At 37.1% G+C, this 15,807-nt stretch overlaps 1 protein-coding gene across 7 annotated transcripts in view; it reads left to right on the top strand.

The window, feature by feature from the left end:
* NOL4 (nucleolar protein 4) overlaps positions 1-15,807 on the top strand; it is a 189,459-nt gene that overhangs the window by 84,309 nt on the left and 89,343 nt on the right. Inside the window, exon 1 of one of the 7 annotated variants that reach the window (XM_088174661.1) lies at positions 5,948-6,112. The exons of 5 other annotated variants lie outside the window; for them this stretch is intronic. The gene's annotated coding sequence lies outside the window, so the exon portion shown is untranslated. Of the gene's footprint in view, positions 1-5,947; positions 6,113-15,807 lie in introns of those variants that run through there. One more of the 7 variants, XM_088174657.1, reaches the window with a different exon arrangement.

Here is a 15,807-nt window from a genome sequence, read left to right as displayed (position 1 = left end):
TCTTATTTTTTTTTTTTTGTCTGAAAACTACTGCATGATACTTTCCCATTTGGACAGCTTATGCACAAAGACATGAGCTTGTAGAGCAAAATTCATAATAATAAACAAATCAATTAGCTTCTTTAATAGTGCTAAATGTAAATATAAGAATATGAGAATAATAGAATATCTCAAGTTTAAAGAGACACATAAGGATCATCAAGTCCAACTCCTTGAACTTTCAAAACAGACAGAACTGTCTAATCCTAGATTATATCACTAAGAGTGTCATCCAGACACTCCTTGAACTCTGGCATGTTTTGTGCTATAAATTCAGAGAATATACTTCAACACTTCAACAGCAAGAACACTGAGCTTGCAAAACATGCATTTATAAATGAGTTCTGTTATCTCAGAGTGTGAATAGGTTGAATACTTTCATTTGTCCAAATTTGCATGGTGCTAAATGCAACCTTTTTGTGATTGTACCCAGATTGTATTTAATTTAAATATTTTAAGTACCCGAGCCTTGAATTCCTTAACTGGGAATGTAGAGTTTAATGCTCACACTTATATTTTACATTTTTAGACAAAAAATAGTATGACCTTCAAAGCATCTTGTATTGAAATGGAAGATAGCAGATGTGAACCTTGCAATGCTGTAGCTGGTATCCAGGGAACTGCAGATAAAAAAAAAAATCAGAGATCTTCACTGGTCACATTGGTACAAAACTGTCCTGAAGAACAGGGCTTCTCTGCAGGAGCACAGTAACACAATGTACTGTGGACTGATGAAGTGGCAGGAGCTCAAACCTGTGAGGAGTCAAAAGTGTTACTGTGTGAAAAATTCTCTGAGCTTGTGGCTGGTGTAGAGTACATCTGTGTGTGGTTCAGTAAAGGGTCAGTGTCTGTAAGCTTGAGCACTGGAACACCCAGACATTGTGAAGAATTTCTTCATGGAAAGGGTTTTTAAATGTTGGAATGGACTGTCCAGGGAGGTCATGGAGTCACTGGCTCTGGAGGTCAAGAAATGACTGAATTGTGACATTAAATGCCATGGTCTATTTGAACGAGGTGTTGATTGGTCAAAGGTTAGACTCAATGATTTAGAGATCTTTTTCAACCTAATTGATTCCAGGATTCTGTGACAATGGAGCTGGATGGTGGGAGGGTAAGCTGGGGAAACATGTTCCCTCTCTTCTTCATCGTGCCTGTGGCTGTTGGCTCGTGTCAGGGTGGGGAGAGTATATCTGTGCTTTTCCTCTTGCAAGACAGTATTAAGGGCTTATTGCTGGAAATACTATGTATTTTAAAGTCATTGTTATTTTCTATATATCCTCTTTTTAAATAAGAATGTCCATCAGATAGAAGTATAGTATAATCTTATTGTTGCTCTCACTCAGCAGAGACTGTACTGCCACAAAGTAGTCAATATAACTCACAGAAGGAATCATGGAATTGGTGAATTTGGAAGGCACCTCTGGAGATTTCTCAGTCCAATCCTGCTGCCTATTTAGAAAAGTTATGAAATTCAGTTTTTAGAAGCTGTATAAGCAACAAACATTTGAAAGAGCACTTATATCTTTTTTAAGCCTCTCCACCATTCCCAATGTGATAAACTAATCTTAAAGATCTAGAGAAAAGAACATCTTAATGAGACATCTGACCTCATCTTGAATTTATAATTTCAGTGTAGAAATAATTTAATGTTGTTCAGTGTTGTCCATGTCTCACAACAGGGTAGCTTTATCCCTTCAGCAAGTACTTCCTTTGCACAAGAGTCATAAAATGCAAAGCATTTGCTTAAGAAGATAAAATTATATTACAATTTTACAAGTACAGGCTGTTTTAGTTTTTCTCTATAAGTTCCTTTGGTTTATAGAATGAAATCACAGCACTCTTTATCATTTTACGTATTAAAAAAATCCTATGGATCTTCTGGAAAGTGTCATTACTTACAAATTAATTTGATTCAAAGTTCATGAACACTGATTCTGCTGATACCTACTCCTATTTGTAAACCTTGAGTAAAGTCTGTGAACTGAGAAGGACTACAGGGAGGGAAAAAAGTGTGAGAGGTACTGGAAATATGTTCTGTTGTGCCTAAATGATCCAGTGATAAAATGATAGGTTGGAAATGCTTAATTTTATGACACATTTTCAAAACCCCATAAACCAGATTGTGTTTAAGAAAGCAGTCTTGAAGTAAAGAAGCAAAACCGTCTTTTTCATTTACAAATTTAGGTGTATGCAGGTGATTAGCTCTGAGCCATTAGTTCTGTGCTTAGAATATGAAGTCTGAGTGTTTTCTGTCAGAAGGTGGTGGTACAGCTTGCACTGGGTGTAGGCTGCTGCTTGATGTATCACCGCACAAGGACTGCAGGTCACTCTGTTCCACAGAACCAATTCATCTGACAAAAGCAGGAGCTCAGTTTCCAAGATATATTTAAAAAGAGAAGGGGAAAGGGTAGGGAATTAAGGGATTAAAAACCCAAAATCACAGGTTAGATCCTGTAAAGTACTGGGCACTGTTGCTCTATTTCAGCAAGACTTAAACCTGCTTAATCCTTTTGTTCAGGGCTCAGCATTTAGCACTGTTTAATCTCAAATGAATAGTTCTTAAAAAGAAGAATGATATTTTCTTTTATGCACAGGTTTTAAAGGACTCTGTGAACAGCTATGTATCAAAATTATATAATAAAATTGAGAATTCATTTATGATTTCACAGTTAAGCATAATAAAGTAAACGACAAGAAATCAAAACAATAACCTTCACTTTCTCATGTCCACCTTTCATGTTGAACCGACATATAGTTTTATTTTCCTGTCTTTTTTCTTGTTTATTTTCAACGTGAAATCGTCAGACTTCTCATTTGAGGCCAAAGCTGTGAACTCATGCAGAAACATAGGACAGGATGTGTCTTCTGACCTTCCACATCTTGTCTTTGAGCTGTGGGTATCCTGTTGAGAGGAAAAGGAGCTGTTGTGCCACTCATCCTCTTCCAAGCAATAGGGTAAACAAACAGCAAAATTCAGACACCAATCTTGATAAATTCTACCTTTGGAAAAGCTAGGAGAGACCTAAGAGAGTGGTGGGGGCATTTTCTGCTAAGGACTTGGAGTGGGTTATTCCACTCAAGCCTTAAAAGTGTGAGGCTTTGCTCCTACACTTAAGTGCTGTTTCTTAGAGTAGATCACTTATATTTAAGTCCTCAGTGTTCATTTTATCTTATTCTCTGTTCTGGCATGTTCCACCTAGGTTCACCAAACCAGTTGCTTTTTCCTGGATATACTCAGGGATTTATGGATGCAGTGTTAATACATGTGAGCTCTTGGATGTTCCAGGAGATCTCCAGACTTAGCTCATTTAAATTACTTTTGTTACTTTACATCCGTGTAAGAGGGTGTGTTCCTTCTGAGAGAATGATTTGGGTATTCATCTGAAATACAACACAAGAAGTTTTTGCTAGAAATGAAAATAATATGGTCAGGAATAATTTGGACCCAATTTAGTATCTGCGTGCATCTTGTTTAGGGTGCCAACAGGGGAATCCCTTCCTTATCCAACAACTAAACAAACATAATACTTGTGTTTTGTACCTGGCTGAAAGACTGAATTTCCAGGAACACAGGGTACAGTATTGTTAAATGGAAGATCTGCACATGAGCACTGAGAAATGAATATTTGCATTCTAAGGGCAATGTTTACTGGTTTCTTCAGTCATACAGTTTGTGAAACAAAAAAGAAACAGAACCTTACTTTCATTAAGCATAATAGTAGTTTAGCTACTTTCACAGTATTAATCTTGCTGTTAACTGTTCTTTTCACATTGTGAAGAGACAGCATGTGACAGGAAAAATCTATAACATCATTCAACATCTGATTATATGCCCCTTTTCCTCAAAAAAATTTGCATATGTACAAATACCAGTGTTTCCCGCTGGAATTGAAGGTGTAAAATATTGTCTTTCAAGCTGAAAGTTATTTAGGCACAGATTTTTCAGTATTTAGGAATTCTGGCTGGATGATTTCAAAAGCAAAACCATATGTCGCTTACATGATTTGGCATTTCTCCAGTTGGATAGAACTTGAATGGAAAAGTGGAAAAAAAAGTAAAACCTAACACTAATTAGATGATAATAAATACAGGTGCTGTACTGTGTGGTGTAATTCATCTTCATAGCAAGCTGTGGGATGAGTCAGAGCCAGCAGATTCTGAGGGATACTGTTTTGTGTATATATATTCCTGACACATGCTAAAATCCAAATTAAGGTTAAACTTTAAAGGGTTGTGTAACACTGAGATACTTTTCAAGGTTATGGAGGCATGATATTGCATAGCCATGGAAAAGGAATTGTAGGGGGGTTTTTTTTGGTTGGGTTTAGTCAGAGGGCTTCTCAGTGTAAATGCAATTAGCGTAGTATAGCAGGATAAAACCAGTGATTTGATTAATGATCATTGAGAGATCCTGGCCCAGGCTTCCACATGCCCCCATCCTTCCAGACCTCCCAAAAATTTCCTTACACATTCCAGTCATCAATGTGCCTCCCCAACATGGTACCTTCCCTCTCCAGCCAAATTCTTGGCCTTATGTGGTTTGCCAAGATGAGTGGGGCTAACCTGCCCACTGTCCTGTATAACTTGCTGTAGAGGGAAAGCTATTGCACATCTTCCCACTGCTTCATCCACCCCCTCCTTCCCTTCCTACAGGAGTTCTGGCTAAATGCAACCCCTAGGCTCCTCCTCTTTCTTGTGTCAGAGACCTTTATGGAGGTTCTTTTCTTTTAAAATTTCCAGAGAGAGAAATGGATTCAGATGGTGTGGGTTTGGCTCATCTACAGCTCTTTTGTACGTGAATAGGTTAAACTTTTACATGTACTGAGGGGACTGGTATTGCCTGATGATGGGTGTTCAGTGCGTGGCCACACGTTACATGCTCAAAGTGAAAGCACAAAGGAGGCAGGATTCCATCCTGGGCAAATGAACGACTTAAAAACATGATTAGAAACTGAAAATTTTCTGTTGCTGTGTCTTTAAGGTGTAAGCACACTGAGACATGCTTGTTTCTGAAATAATGGGAGAAGAGACAGTCATGGTCCAGCCCCCAGGAATTTACCACAATAATGTGTTGTGTGATTTTGCAAGAGAAATTAAAACACAAAGAAAAACATTCTGCATGAAAATTTGATCGAGCAATTAAAAACATGTAAATAATTGAAATGCAAGAGCTTAAAAAGCTTTCTATTATTCTCATTGAGAAAAAAAAATCTTAAAAGCGTAGGATTCAGACATTATTCTGGGGCAGAAAATAGCTGATATTTACAGTATAGATTACTCAATTTTCTTTTGCCTGATGAACAGGGCTCCCAAAGCTTATTGTGGCTGTTGTGTCGTTTGTATAAGACACGTGGCTGCTGTGCCTTGCTTTTCTTGGTGCTCCCTCCCCCACAAGCAGAACCCTTTGAGCTCCAAACACAGATGTTACACTGTGCTCTTTATGTGCATGTGTGTATATGAGCATGTGTGTGTATGAGCATAAAACCGTGCCTAATATGCTGGAAAACTGAAGCTGGAGCACAGGACTTGGCTTGTGACTGTATTACAGTGAGATGTTTGTGTGGACCAAGTGTAGGACAAATGTGTATGAAAGAGCAGTGGTTTTAAAGCAGCCACGCTTAAATCAGCAATTTAATGTAAGGAGGAATGGCAGTTTCATTAAGTAATGCTATGATCTCTCAACCATATTCTTAACTAGTAATCTCCCCACAGCAAAATACATAGCTAATCAACCTCCTAGCCTGTCAGTAAACTTGCAGGGGAATTAAATCCTGGAGGAAGAAGCCCATAGCCCCGGAGGAAGGCTGAGTGCATGTTTCACTGTCGTCTTTTCAGCTCATCTCAGTGGTCCCACTGCTAGAATGTGCTCTGTTGTCATGGCAACCCCATCTCCTGCTTCCTACAGGAAAGATTAGCTTGTACTGTGCACTGGAGAGAATTTAGGGGAAGTCAAGCTAATCCCTGGGTGCACTGCAAGAGAAAGGTTGGACCTCGCCTGAGGGATGCTGTATCTGCAATGATAGAATTGGCCTGCCACAGACACTGGTATTTAAGTTGAAGAGCAGAATTCACAGTAAGTGTCAGATCCTCCAGAGAGGAATATTGAATGAGGTTTTCTAAGTCTTGGTGAAGACTGTCCCATGCCAGCAGTGGAATGACAGCAGGAGGCTGTGTGTGGAATACCAATATGTTTCACCAGTTCAGGTGGTATTTCAAATATAGATTCAAAGCCTCAGCTCCCTGGAAACTAGGTGATAAAATTTTAAAACATCATTGTGAGATGCGCACATAGAAACCTGAAGCGTGTCTCATTTGGTGCGTAAAGCTGAACAAGTGATGATGAGCATGCCTTACAAATTGTGTATGCACTGTGCAATGTGCTTAAGAATTCCTGAGTGCTGAAAAATAAGCGGGAAAGCGTGAGGAAACTGGTCTGTGTGTGCTGCAAAGTCAACTGCAAAAGTGCTGAACTATCAAATTAAGCATAAAAATGTACAACTCCTGATGCAGTCTTGTTTTTTCTTCATATAAAAACCCAAACAATGAAAACATGAGCTTTTTAAAGGTGTAGTCTTAATATGAGCTTTTCTTTGAGGAAAACTCATTTTAATGTAGCTGAATTAAGGTGGTGTATGACGTGATGCAGCGTGCAAAATTTGTGTTTGTTTTCTTGCTGGTAGAATTAAACAGAGGATATTCTAGATTTTCCATTTCTGGTTATTTTAATGTTCTGCCTTTCTTTGATATGATCCTGCATTTCACTTTAATAGATGCTCAAGATTCCCAGCTTTAAACTAGACTGTTTGCAGTAAGATTTTAACTGTCTGCTTTTTATTACTGTCAGCTTTTCCTAGACTAATTTTTCCACCAGTTTATATGTTCAACCTATTTATTTTTGCATTTTTAGTATGCATGCCTTTTCTGGTTTTAATCAAGAAAACCCTTTATAATTATTTGGTGGTTATTTTCTATATAGCCCTACCCTCTAACTTAGATCTATTATGCATCTGTATTTTACATGTATGAAACGTATGCATGCTGGTGTGTTTTTTTGCAATACATACAAGCATATACATAGGCAGACTAATGGGGTTTTGCTTTAATGAGGCCCATAAGTAATTAATGATAATATAAAACTGAGGAAGTAAAAAACATGCTTTCACCTTGCAGGATAGGTATTTTCCTCCCATCTAAAAAGCTTATTTCTGAAAAATCCCAGTAAACACACACTCAGTCTGCTTAAAGAAACAGCACATGTTATATTTCTCTGTGTGTCTATAGAGCTAAAAGCAGAGTCATCTTGCTGATATGATAAAACAGCACTGTGTTACCTTTCCAGAGTTCTGGGTACATGGCATGGGTAGTTAAGGGACAGTGGTTGTTTTTTTTCTCCTCACTCCCAGGACTCAGCTCAGAAAGAGTCATACATAAACTCCAGATTGGTTAGTATAAGAACAGTCTTCTCTTCAGACTTCTTTTTTTGGGCTGTTTTACCAAATAGTGAGAACATTGATAATCAAAGAAACTGTGTCTTCTTTGCAGTTGACAAACTCAGTAGCCAGTGTACATCTATTATGGAGGACTATAGAAATAAACACAAAGGATATGGAAGCTTTAAGTCATTTAGGCTGACCCTTGAATCTGTGGTGGACATATGGGTGATAGGGATTCCACAGAAATGCTGTGAGGAGCAAAGTGGGGATCAGGGTAAGAGCAAATTCATTAAATAAATGCTTTTAATTAGAAAGAGCACTAGGAAATTATTTCTTGATATGTGTAAAATTAAATCAGTGATTAAAAAGTCCCTTCTGTGCACTGGGAAAGATTTGCCAGAGGTTTCATTGCATATTTCCATCACCTCTGTGAGGATATGTTTTTGGTTGTTTATAGACTTTAAAATAACGGAGAGTGTTAAATGCATAGATTTTCTACCTTGTATGTTCTTTTATTAAATTAATTAACTGAAAAGTTGGATTTTTTTAATCTCAAGGTGATAATTTGCTTCCATTTATTTTTCTCCAGCATTTCACTTGTGCTAAATGGAGTAATGTTGGCTGGTCAAACATTATCTTCTTCTATCTTCTAGAAAGTGTGTGATTTTAGGAAGCTAGTCGAAGTTTTATTAGGAGCTTTCCCAAAGGGACTTGAATTTCTTATTTGCATTTCTAGACAAGAGTAAACAGGACTACCTGCATGTGAGGAAGTGTAGTGGGATTCAAAGCATGCATCCAAACCCATAGCTTGTGTTCACATTCTCTTCTAGGAAAAGGATGTGAATGCTCCTTGTGGCAGTGGGATTGTATTTCACACAGGCAGGTATAGTTGGTAGAGGCTGCTCACACTCAGGAGTCCAGGCCACCAAACTTGAGGAAATTCCTGTATAAGTTCTGTATCAGTTAAATAAACTGAAGTTCCTTGAGTTACCAGAAACTAAAAAGGAAAGTTGACTCTACTTGCTGTATACAAAAAATGCCAGAGTTTCTAAACTTTTAAAAAGACCTCAACTTATGTGTTCTGCCAGGGCTGCTCTTCAGCACTCCCTTTTTCTGAAATCTGTTGGCTTTCCTAGAGCAGTGGGTGAATCCTCTGCCCAGGCTTTTCTCCTCATTTCTTCCCTGCCCATCATTCCCACTCCCAACAGGTATTATACCCTTCCTCAACTGCCTTCTCCCTGTTCCACTGTGTCCCAGTGTTCAGGCTGTCTGCTGGCCAGCTGTTGAACTGGCTAACATAATGCTTTCTGGTGTGTCTTTTCCATGCATAAAAGTGAGTAGGATAATTTAGTGTATGTACTGATTCATCAGAACAAGGTTTTGAGTTATGGCACCAAACAGAAAAACATTGTCAATAATGTGTCACTCTATTTCCTTAAAACATTTCTCACTATTGAAGAAATAGCCCCCAAAACTTGTGCAGCACAGCATCTGCCTACAACCTCCATTTGGAATTAATGTCTCTTTCACTGAGATTGTCATTCAGGGAAAAATAGATTAAATGTTCAGCACTTACTGGGTGGTACTGCACTTTGTAGAACCTGGCTGTCTTTTAACATCCATGAGTATAAAGCCACAAACTTTATTCTGTCCCAGATCTTGCAGCTGATATTCTCATTAAATCATAACAGAAATCATACTTCTATACTATATATAGACTTCATATGCAAAGTTTGTCTCTCTCATATCAGAGATTTATCCTACACATTTAATAAGAAAACAGTAATAGTGATCATATCTTTTCTTGGTTGCAAGGCATCTTATTTCCTGAGGCATCTCTGCCTCTTCATTTCCTTGAAAATGTGTAAGTATATATATATATATATATATATATATATATATATATATATATATATATATATAGATAAAAATATATATAATGTTTCCAAAGAGACCATAAATGGTCAGTTTGATGGTACCAGAAGTGGACCTCAATAAAAGAAGTGTATCTTCACTTGAAACAGGACTTTTACGTCTATTAAGTTTTTTATGTCTTTAAATATGAACTCAAATATTTCAGTCAATTTGTTATTTAAAACTTATCTGAAATATTTTAAACTATCTTTTGTGTTTAAAGTTTGTCCTAATTTGAGACAGTAATAGCCATCCACATAGGAATGTTTTGATTATTTTAAACCTCCTTTGTCTTCCTTTTCCTCTCAAATCGAAAACTCTGAAGCCACTGATTGTGTGTAAATTGCATTAATTTAATGGACTAAATTATTTCTCTGGCTGTACATGCTGGGTCCTGTTGATTCTAGTGAGATTAAGTTCGTATGCATCCAAAGGCAGATTTCAGCCCAGTGTGTGATGTTCTTCTGGCCAGCTTTCTAGCAGTAAATTAAAAAGTGCTTTCTCAGTGCTGTATGGCTGGCTTTGTGGCTTACTGTGAAGTAGGTCCTTTATATTAGCTGAAGAGCTAAGCAAAACAGCAATGCTAATTTTTAACCAGGTCAAACACAAAGGGGAGGAAACCAAGAATTCCTGGGCAAGTTCTCTTTTCTAACAGTAGTTGAGACACTACATGCAGTTATCTGGCAGCCCTAATACTGAAAGGAGTGAAATTGTTTTTGTTCCAGCTCCATTATTCTAATTTTTTATGCTGTCATCCATAGTAATCTGAGTACTTTTGTCTTCTCCAGAGGTTGTTCATCAGGTCATGACAGCAAGTGGCTATAAGAAAGATGAGAGAAACACATGCATCCTCAATGGCAATGCTACACTTTTTGGGTATTTTTAGATTTGAACTATCAAAATATCAATACCAATAATGGAAAAATTTCAATTGCAGTAGAAAGTTTTACAGTAGGAATCCAATGTTTCTGTTGTTCTCTTGCCAGAAGAGTCCACTGGAAGCTTTACAGGGGATGGGAGGATGAATGTGAGCTCAGGATATGAGTGATTGATCTTTTCACATGTAGTTTATTTTATTTTATCTTTGCAAAATCATTCTTGAAAATAGATTATTGTGTGGATACTTTAATGGTCTCTCTGTAGGTGAATAATTGGTGATTTTGAATTTGTCATTTCTCTAGTTGTTATGATCGAAATTGTTTCCTGAAACATGCTGAGGAGAGGACAAGTGCTGTATGTGTAGGTTGATGGTAACCACTGATTGCACCTGTGATTTGTAAATGCCTTCAGTCAGCAGCAAACTAAATGGGATCTGATCAAAACTATCATTTGGATATTCAAGTCCAAGACCAAGAGTGCTGTGATATTCACTAATGTCCTTCCATTCTGCTTTTTACTACTATGTAAACTACTGAAGATTGCTTTCAACGGCTTCTATTGTGGTTACCACCTGGTGCATTAACAGTATCAGTCCTTTTTACTGTCGGCAAATGCGCTGTCAGCATAAGTTCATGTCTGGCACAAAAGCTCAGACTCTAATCCCTATATTTTATCTTAAATTCCTGCATCATCAGCTGTGGTGTTGAGTTTCACAGGACTCCTAGTGTAGGAATCTCCAGAAATTGCAGGTTGAAGTGCTGAAGTTAAAAATAAAGGGTTCTTGGGAAAACAGGGCACTTGAGAATTGAAGGGGCTTAGTGTCAGTAATTTCCAGTGGTTTTCACCACATTATTCAACTAGTTTTGGCATTTTTTGAAAATATTTCGAATTAGAGCTTTGTCTTCAACAAAAGAAGAGAATGTTGAAATTAAAGCAGTTCTGAGAAAATTTTCATCTTCAAAAGCTTCTTGAGTGAGCCTAAAAGGTTTTGGACCAATCTTTCAAAAGCTTCCAAGAGCGTTTTTCCTGAGGTAACATTGACTGACAGGATCAGGAACTAGAAAATCAGTACTTATCTGTTTGCATAAAGGGGAATGCCAAGAATATCTCTCAGGTATTGCAGATATTCTTTTCTAAAGAAGATGATAGCCTTAGACCACTTCCCAAATGCTCCTGTACTGGAACTGCTGTATTTGACACAGGGTAATAAAGAAAGGGTTTTTCTTTTAGAAAAACTGTGCTTTGAGTCCTCCAAAATGTTTTTATTCACTTTTTGTAGAATCAAAGTTGATAACTTTCATTGCTTAGACAGGTGAAATTTAAGTACCTGAACTGACAATCTATGTATTTTGAGCAGTCCATCTGTATCTATAGTTTTCTGTGTGCTGGAGCCTGTCACACTAACTTAATCAGGGGTAGTAAAGTCATGCTTCCCCCAGATAGTTTTGCAATTTGGGGACCAATTAAATAGCTAGCTCTGAAGTTTCTGATGATTCCTACATGCAGAATATTGAACAGTCTCAGCAAGCTGCCCTACCTGAATCACCAGGTGCAATCAGCAATAAACCTTCATAATCAAATTTGTGTTTGAAGTGTAATTAATAGATTTGACTGCAGTAAGTTTTTCCATCAACAGCTCTCCCTTAGGTTGTTGGGGGTTTTTTTTGTTGTTGTTGCATTGGTGGTATTATTTCTTCTGATGGCAGTTATTTGCAGTTACAGAAAAGGAAAAACCTGCTTGTGTTCTGTGAAAGAGAACACACTAGGCATTTCACTCTTTTGAGTGTTGGTCCTAATGTTTGCACTTTGGCTATAAAAGAGAAAGCCTCCCCCATAAGATCATAATAGTTATTAGAAATTACATTCTATTCATGATCAGTGTTGAAATAGTGTATTTCAGCATGCGTGACTTTTCTGCTCTATCCAGTGGTAAAAACTTTCCACCCAGAAGAAATAAGGTTAATCTATTCTCACACCTATCTTCAGATGCATGTTCTGCTTCTATACATTTTTAACTTAGCTTTTGAAAAATCCAGTTCTCTCAGAAATAGTTTGTAATAATTATTTGGGAATGAAGGTGATCAGTTTATGAAGGGGATGTTAGGAATTGCAAAGTGATGATCTGCGGTTTGAAAGAATTTGTCAGGATTCTGTTGTTTTGAGGGACATTTGCTGTTTAACTAAGCAGAAAAAAATATTAGTAGAAGTGTTGCTCATTTTCATAATTGTTTTTTTGCAAACACTATATTTTCTTATTTTTCTGGAAGCTTGGGAAAAGGTCTGCCATACAGCTGTTTGTCATACATCTGTTTCTGTTTCTAATGTGCATTTCAATTAGATTAAAGTAGCTATACAATGCTGATCCTTTCAAAATATAAAGCATACCATGGGTGAAATAATCTTGTTTACAGAGTGTAAAGGGAAAACAAATTATTGATCAGATTTTGAAATATCTTCATCTTTACTTCTATATTTAAAATAACACCAAGGATATCTGTTAGTGTTCTTACTCTAGGCTTCCCCTTGTTGTCCAAGCTAGATTTGCCACAAAAAAAATCATCTGTGGACAGAATTCTTGGTATGCCAGGAGCAGCCTGCTGGTTTCCACACACAGATCTGTTGAGCCAGCTCAGCAAATGGTAATTTTTTACAATTCCATGCTGCCCTTTATTCTCAGTCAGTCTCATATCATAAGGAGGCCAAGTAGGTTTTACAGTTAAACTCTTTGGCGAGGTTTTATTCTTTCCCTTTTTAGTGCCCTTACCTTTAAGAACAATTTGTACATAAACAGTTGACATTTCAGTGAGAGTAGGAGTGATTTGCTGTTATTAAAACATCCTTAAATGTCATTGGCAATGGTGCCTTATCAGTAGTAAAGCACAGGAAAAGCACATGCAACAAGTAGTCTGTGTGTGGACTGTCCCATTGCTGAATTTTCCTGGGCTAACAGAAGCCCTTAAGTGAATTTGAATCATGGACTAGTTATTTTATTTCCTAAGAAATCTCTCCATTCTGCAAGGAACTGCAAAAGAGCTCATGGTTTCTCTATGAAAGGTGGTAATCTGTTTGCCTTACTTTCTGGCCTTTTTGAGTAATATGGTTTTGAGTCTAGCTCTCAGTGATGATTCATTAAGGGCAAACTGACTGCCTTTAATAAGAAGAAAATTTTTGAAAGTTACAAAATTAAGTTTAAGAATCTGTAGTGTTGGTATTAGCTTCCCAGAAAGGCAAAGTAAAATTATAGTCTTCATGCAGAAATTTTCACTTGCAAGAAGTTTTCAATTTTTAATCTTTCATTTCCAGCACTCTTCATTACACAATCTCATACTTGCTCTATTCCCCACCCAAGCAGAGTCCACTGCATAGCACTGGGAGGGAAAGTTTGAAATAAGAGATGCATTGCTTTGTCAGGTGGCTTGGCAGTGAAAATTTCAAGTCCACAGCTCTGGTGAGGATTAGCAGTAGATATGCCAGAACTATCTGTCAGACCCTTTGGACTTTGTGAAGTTTCTGAGCTCTGAATCATAGTTACTTGGCCTGCCAGGAATATTGTCACAATTGACCATCTAGCAAAATCATTCTTTTTTTTGTGTTCAGATGCCTCTTATTCTAGTCCCTTTTCAGCCAATGTGTAACCAAATTCTCACCTATATTTTGGGAATTGTGAAAAAAATTTACTGACTTTGATGAAAAACATGGTTGATTGTTTTTTGTTTTTTTCTCCTGAAAATATTTTCTGCAATGAAAAGGCATGTTTTAATTTTGTCAGTCGGATTGGAACTCAACATCTGTAGGATTATGAGACAAGTTGGGATTTAAAAGTGGTGACTTTAAGGAAGGCAGAAGAGACCTTCCTGTAGTGTTAATACCTCATGGGAGATCTGTTATCTTCTCTTACCACACAATTGGTGTCAAATCCCTCACTTCGTGGACATTTGTGGATAGAGTTTGCAAATCTGCCATTTTTCAACCCAAGTTTTATTACATATTTCAGGATTCTTCTGACTTGGGCCATACAGTTTTTTAATAGGAAGGAATGGCAACTGTTGTAAACTTCCAAGAAGATTCTGATATCTTGAGTATGATAATGTCTATACATCTCACTTGGCAGTTTTGGCATTCTCTACTTCAGACAGATTTTTCACATCAAAGGGAAGTCAATCATCAGCACTACTTATTTTTCTGCCTTATAATTGTAGTCAGTATGCTAGAGAGTCTCAAAATAGGCTTGTGTCCTTTACCTCAGTGGCATTGTTTTTGTGTTCAGGTAGCAATGCTGACTTTTTTTAGCACTGCTGACTCTCACCACCTTTTACATTCTTTTGGTGGTGTTTGGACTGGCACTTAAGCATTGGAGATGCTGAATTTTTTTAACTTACACTTGATACAGTAAAAAAAAATACAGTAGGAAAGGCACAATTGGGTATAACCATTCAAAAATGGTTGCTTGCCAGATGAAGAAAGGCCAAGTTAGTTATCAAGTGCTGTCCTGTATGACCAGAACTGTGTTTTCATTTAAGCAGTGAGGAGCCCACTTACTGTTGTGACCCATGGCACGCTCAAAGCAGGAAGCAGTAATGTACATGCTGCCATGAACATTTATAAGCATTTCAAAGTGGCAGAATCAAAAGCAAACAGAATTGAAACGGGATGTGTAATTTATATCCCGCAGACATGCTCATTTGCTGACATTTGTAATAGCAGCTTTCCAAGCTCTGGAATTCTTTGGATTTCTAAACTTATGGTTTATCTGTAAGAGAGTTGTATATTTGACTCACAGAGACTCTGTCTCAGCAAAAACATTAATTATATCACAGCCACAAAATAAAGAAAGAGCAACCCTTATGGAGTCCTACACGTGCATATTTACAGTTCTGACTTCTCAGATTTGCTAACATCTGCTTCCCTAAAGTATTGAGGAAGTTTTAATTCAATGTTTATAACACTAGAACTGCATAGAAGAACAAAGTACGTTCCTACTTCCTATTCCACATATTTTTCTTCTACTTCTTCCCAATTATATATTTGTCACCTATTTTTAAACTGAATTTCTGTATGTGAGTATCAGAGGCACTTGTTTTACTTTCTGCTGAGGTAGGAAATTTTTCTGAAAGCCTCTCTGTTAATGTGAGTTGAGACAACTGAGTGGAAAGGATCTGACAGAATTGTTCCAGAGTGAAAAACAAATGTTCTGCAAAATCCTATTTCATTTTCCCAATATTATAAAATGAAAACCAGGGAATAAAATAATAGGAAATGTTTTCACTTCTAGTTTTGAGGAGTTTTCGTGTCCTAGTTTTTAGTATGTACTTGTAAGTAACAATAAAATTGCTTTAATTTAAGTAGTACAAGCCTTTAGACTATACATTTCTGTGCAAAAACCCCTAAAAATTAAAATTCGATTGCAATTTTGAAATCCTGAGCTGTAGAGTGACAAAGTTGATCATGAAGAGTCTAATGATTCTGAACTATTTGTAGAAATATTGTTACTGAGAGTTATGCTGTCAACTCAATTAACTATTTTTATTATTATAGAAGTACT

The sequence above is a fragment of the Sturnus vulgaris genome, chromosome 1, assembly GCF_052056855.1.
Source record: "Sturnus vulgaris isolate bStuVul1 chromosome 1, bStuVul1.hap1, whole genome shotgun sequence".
Classification (NCBI taxonomy): Eukaryota; Metazoa; Chordata; class Aves; order Passeriformes; family Sturnidae; genus Sturnus; species Sturnus vulgaris.
The sequence above is the reverse complement of the archived record's forward strand: the minus strand, read 5'-3'. Positions and strand labels throughout refer to the sequence as shown.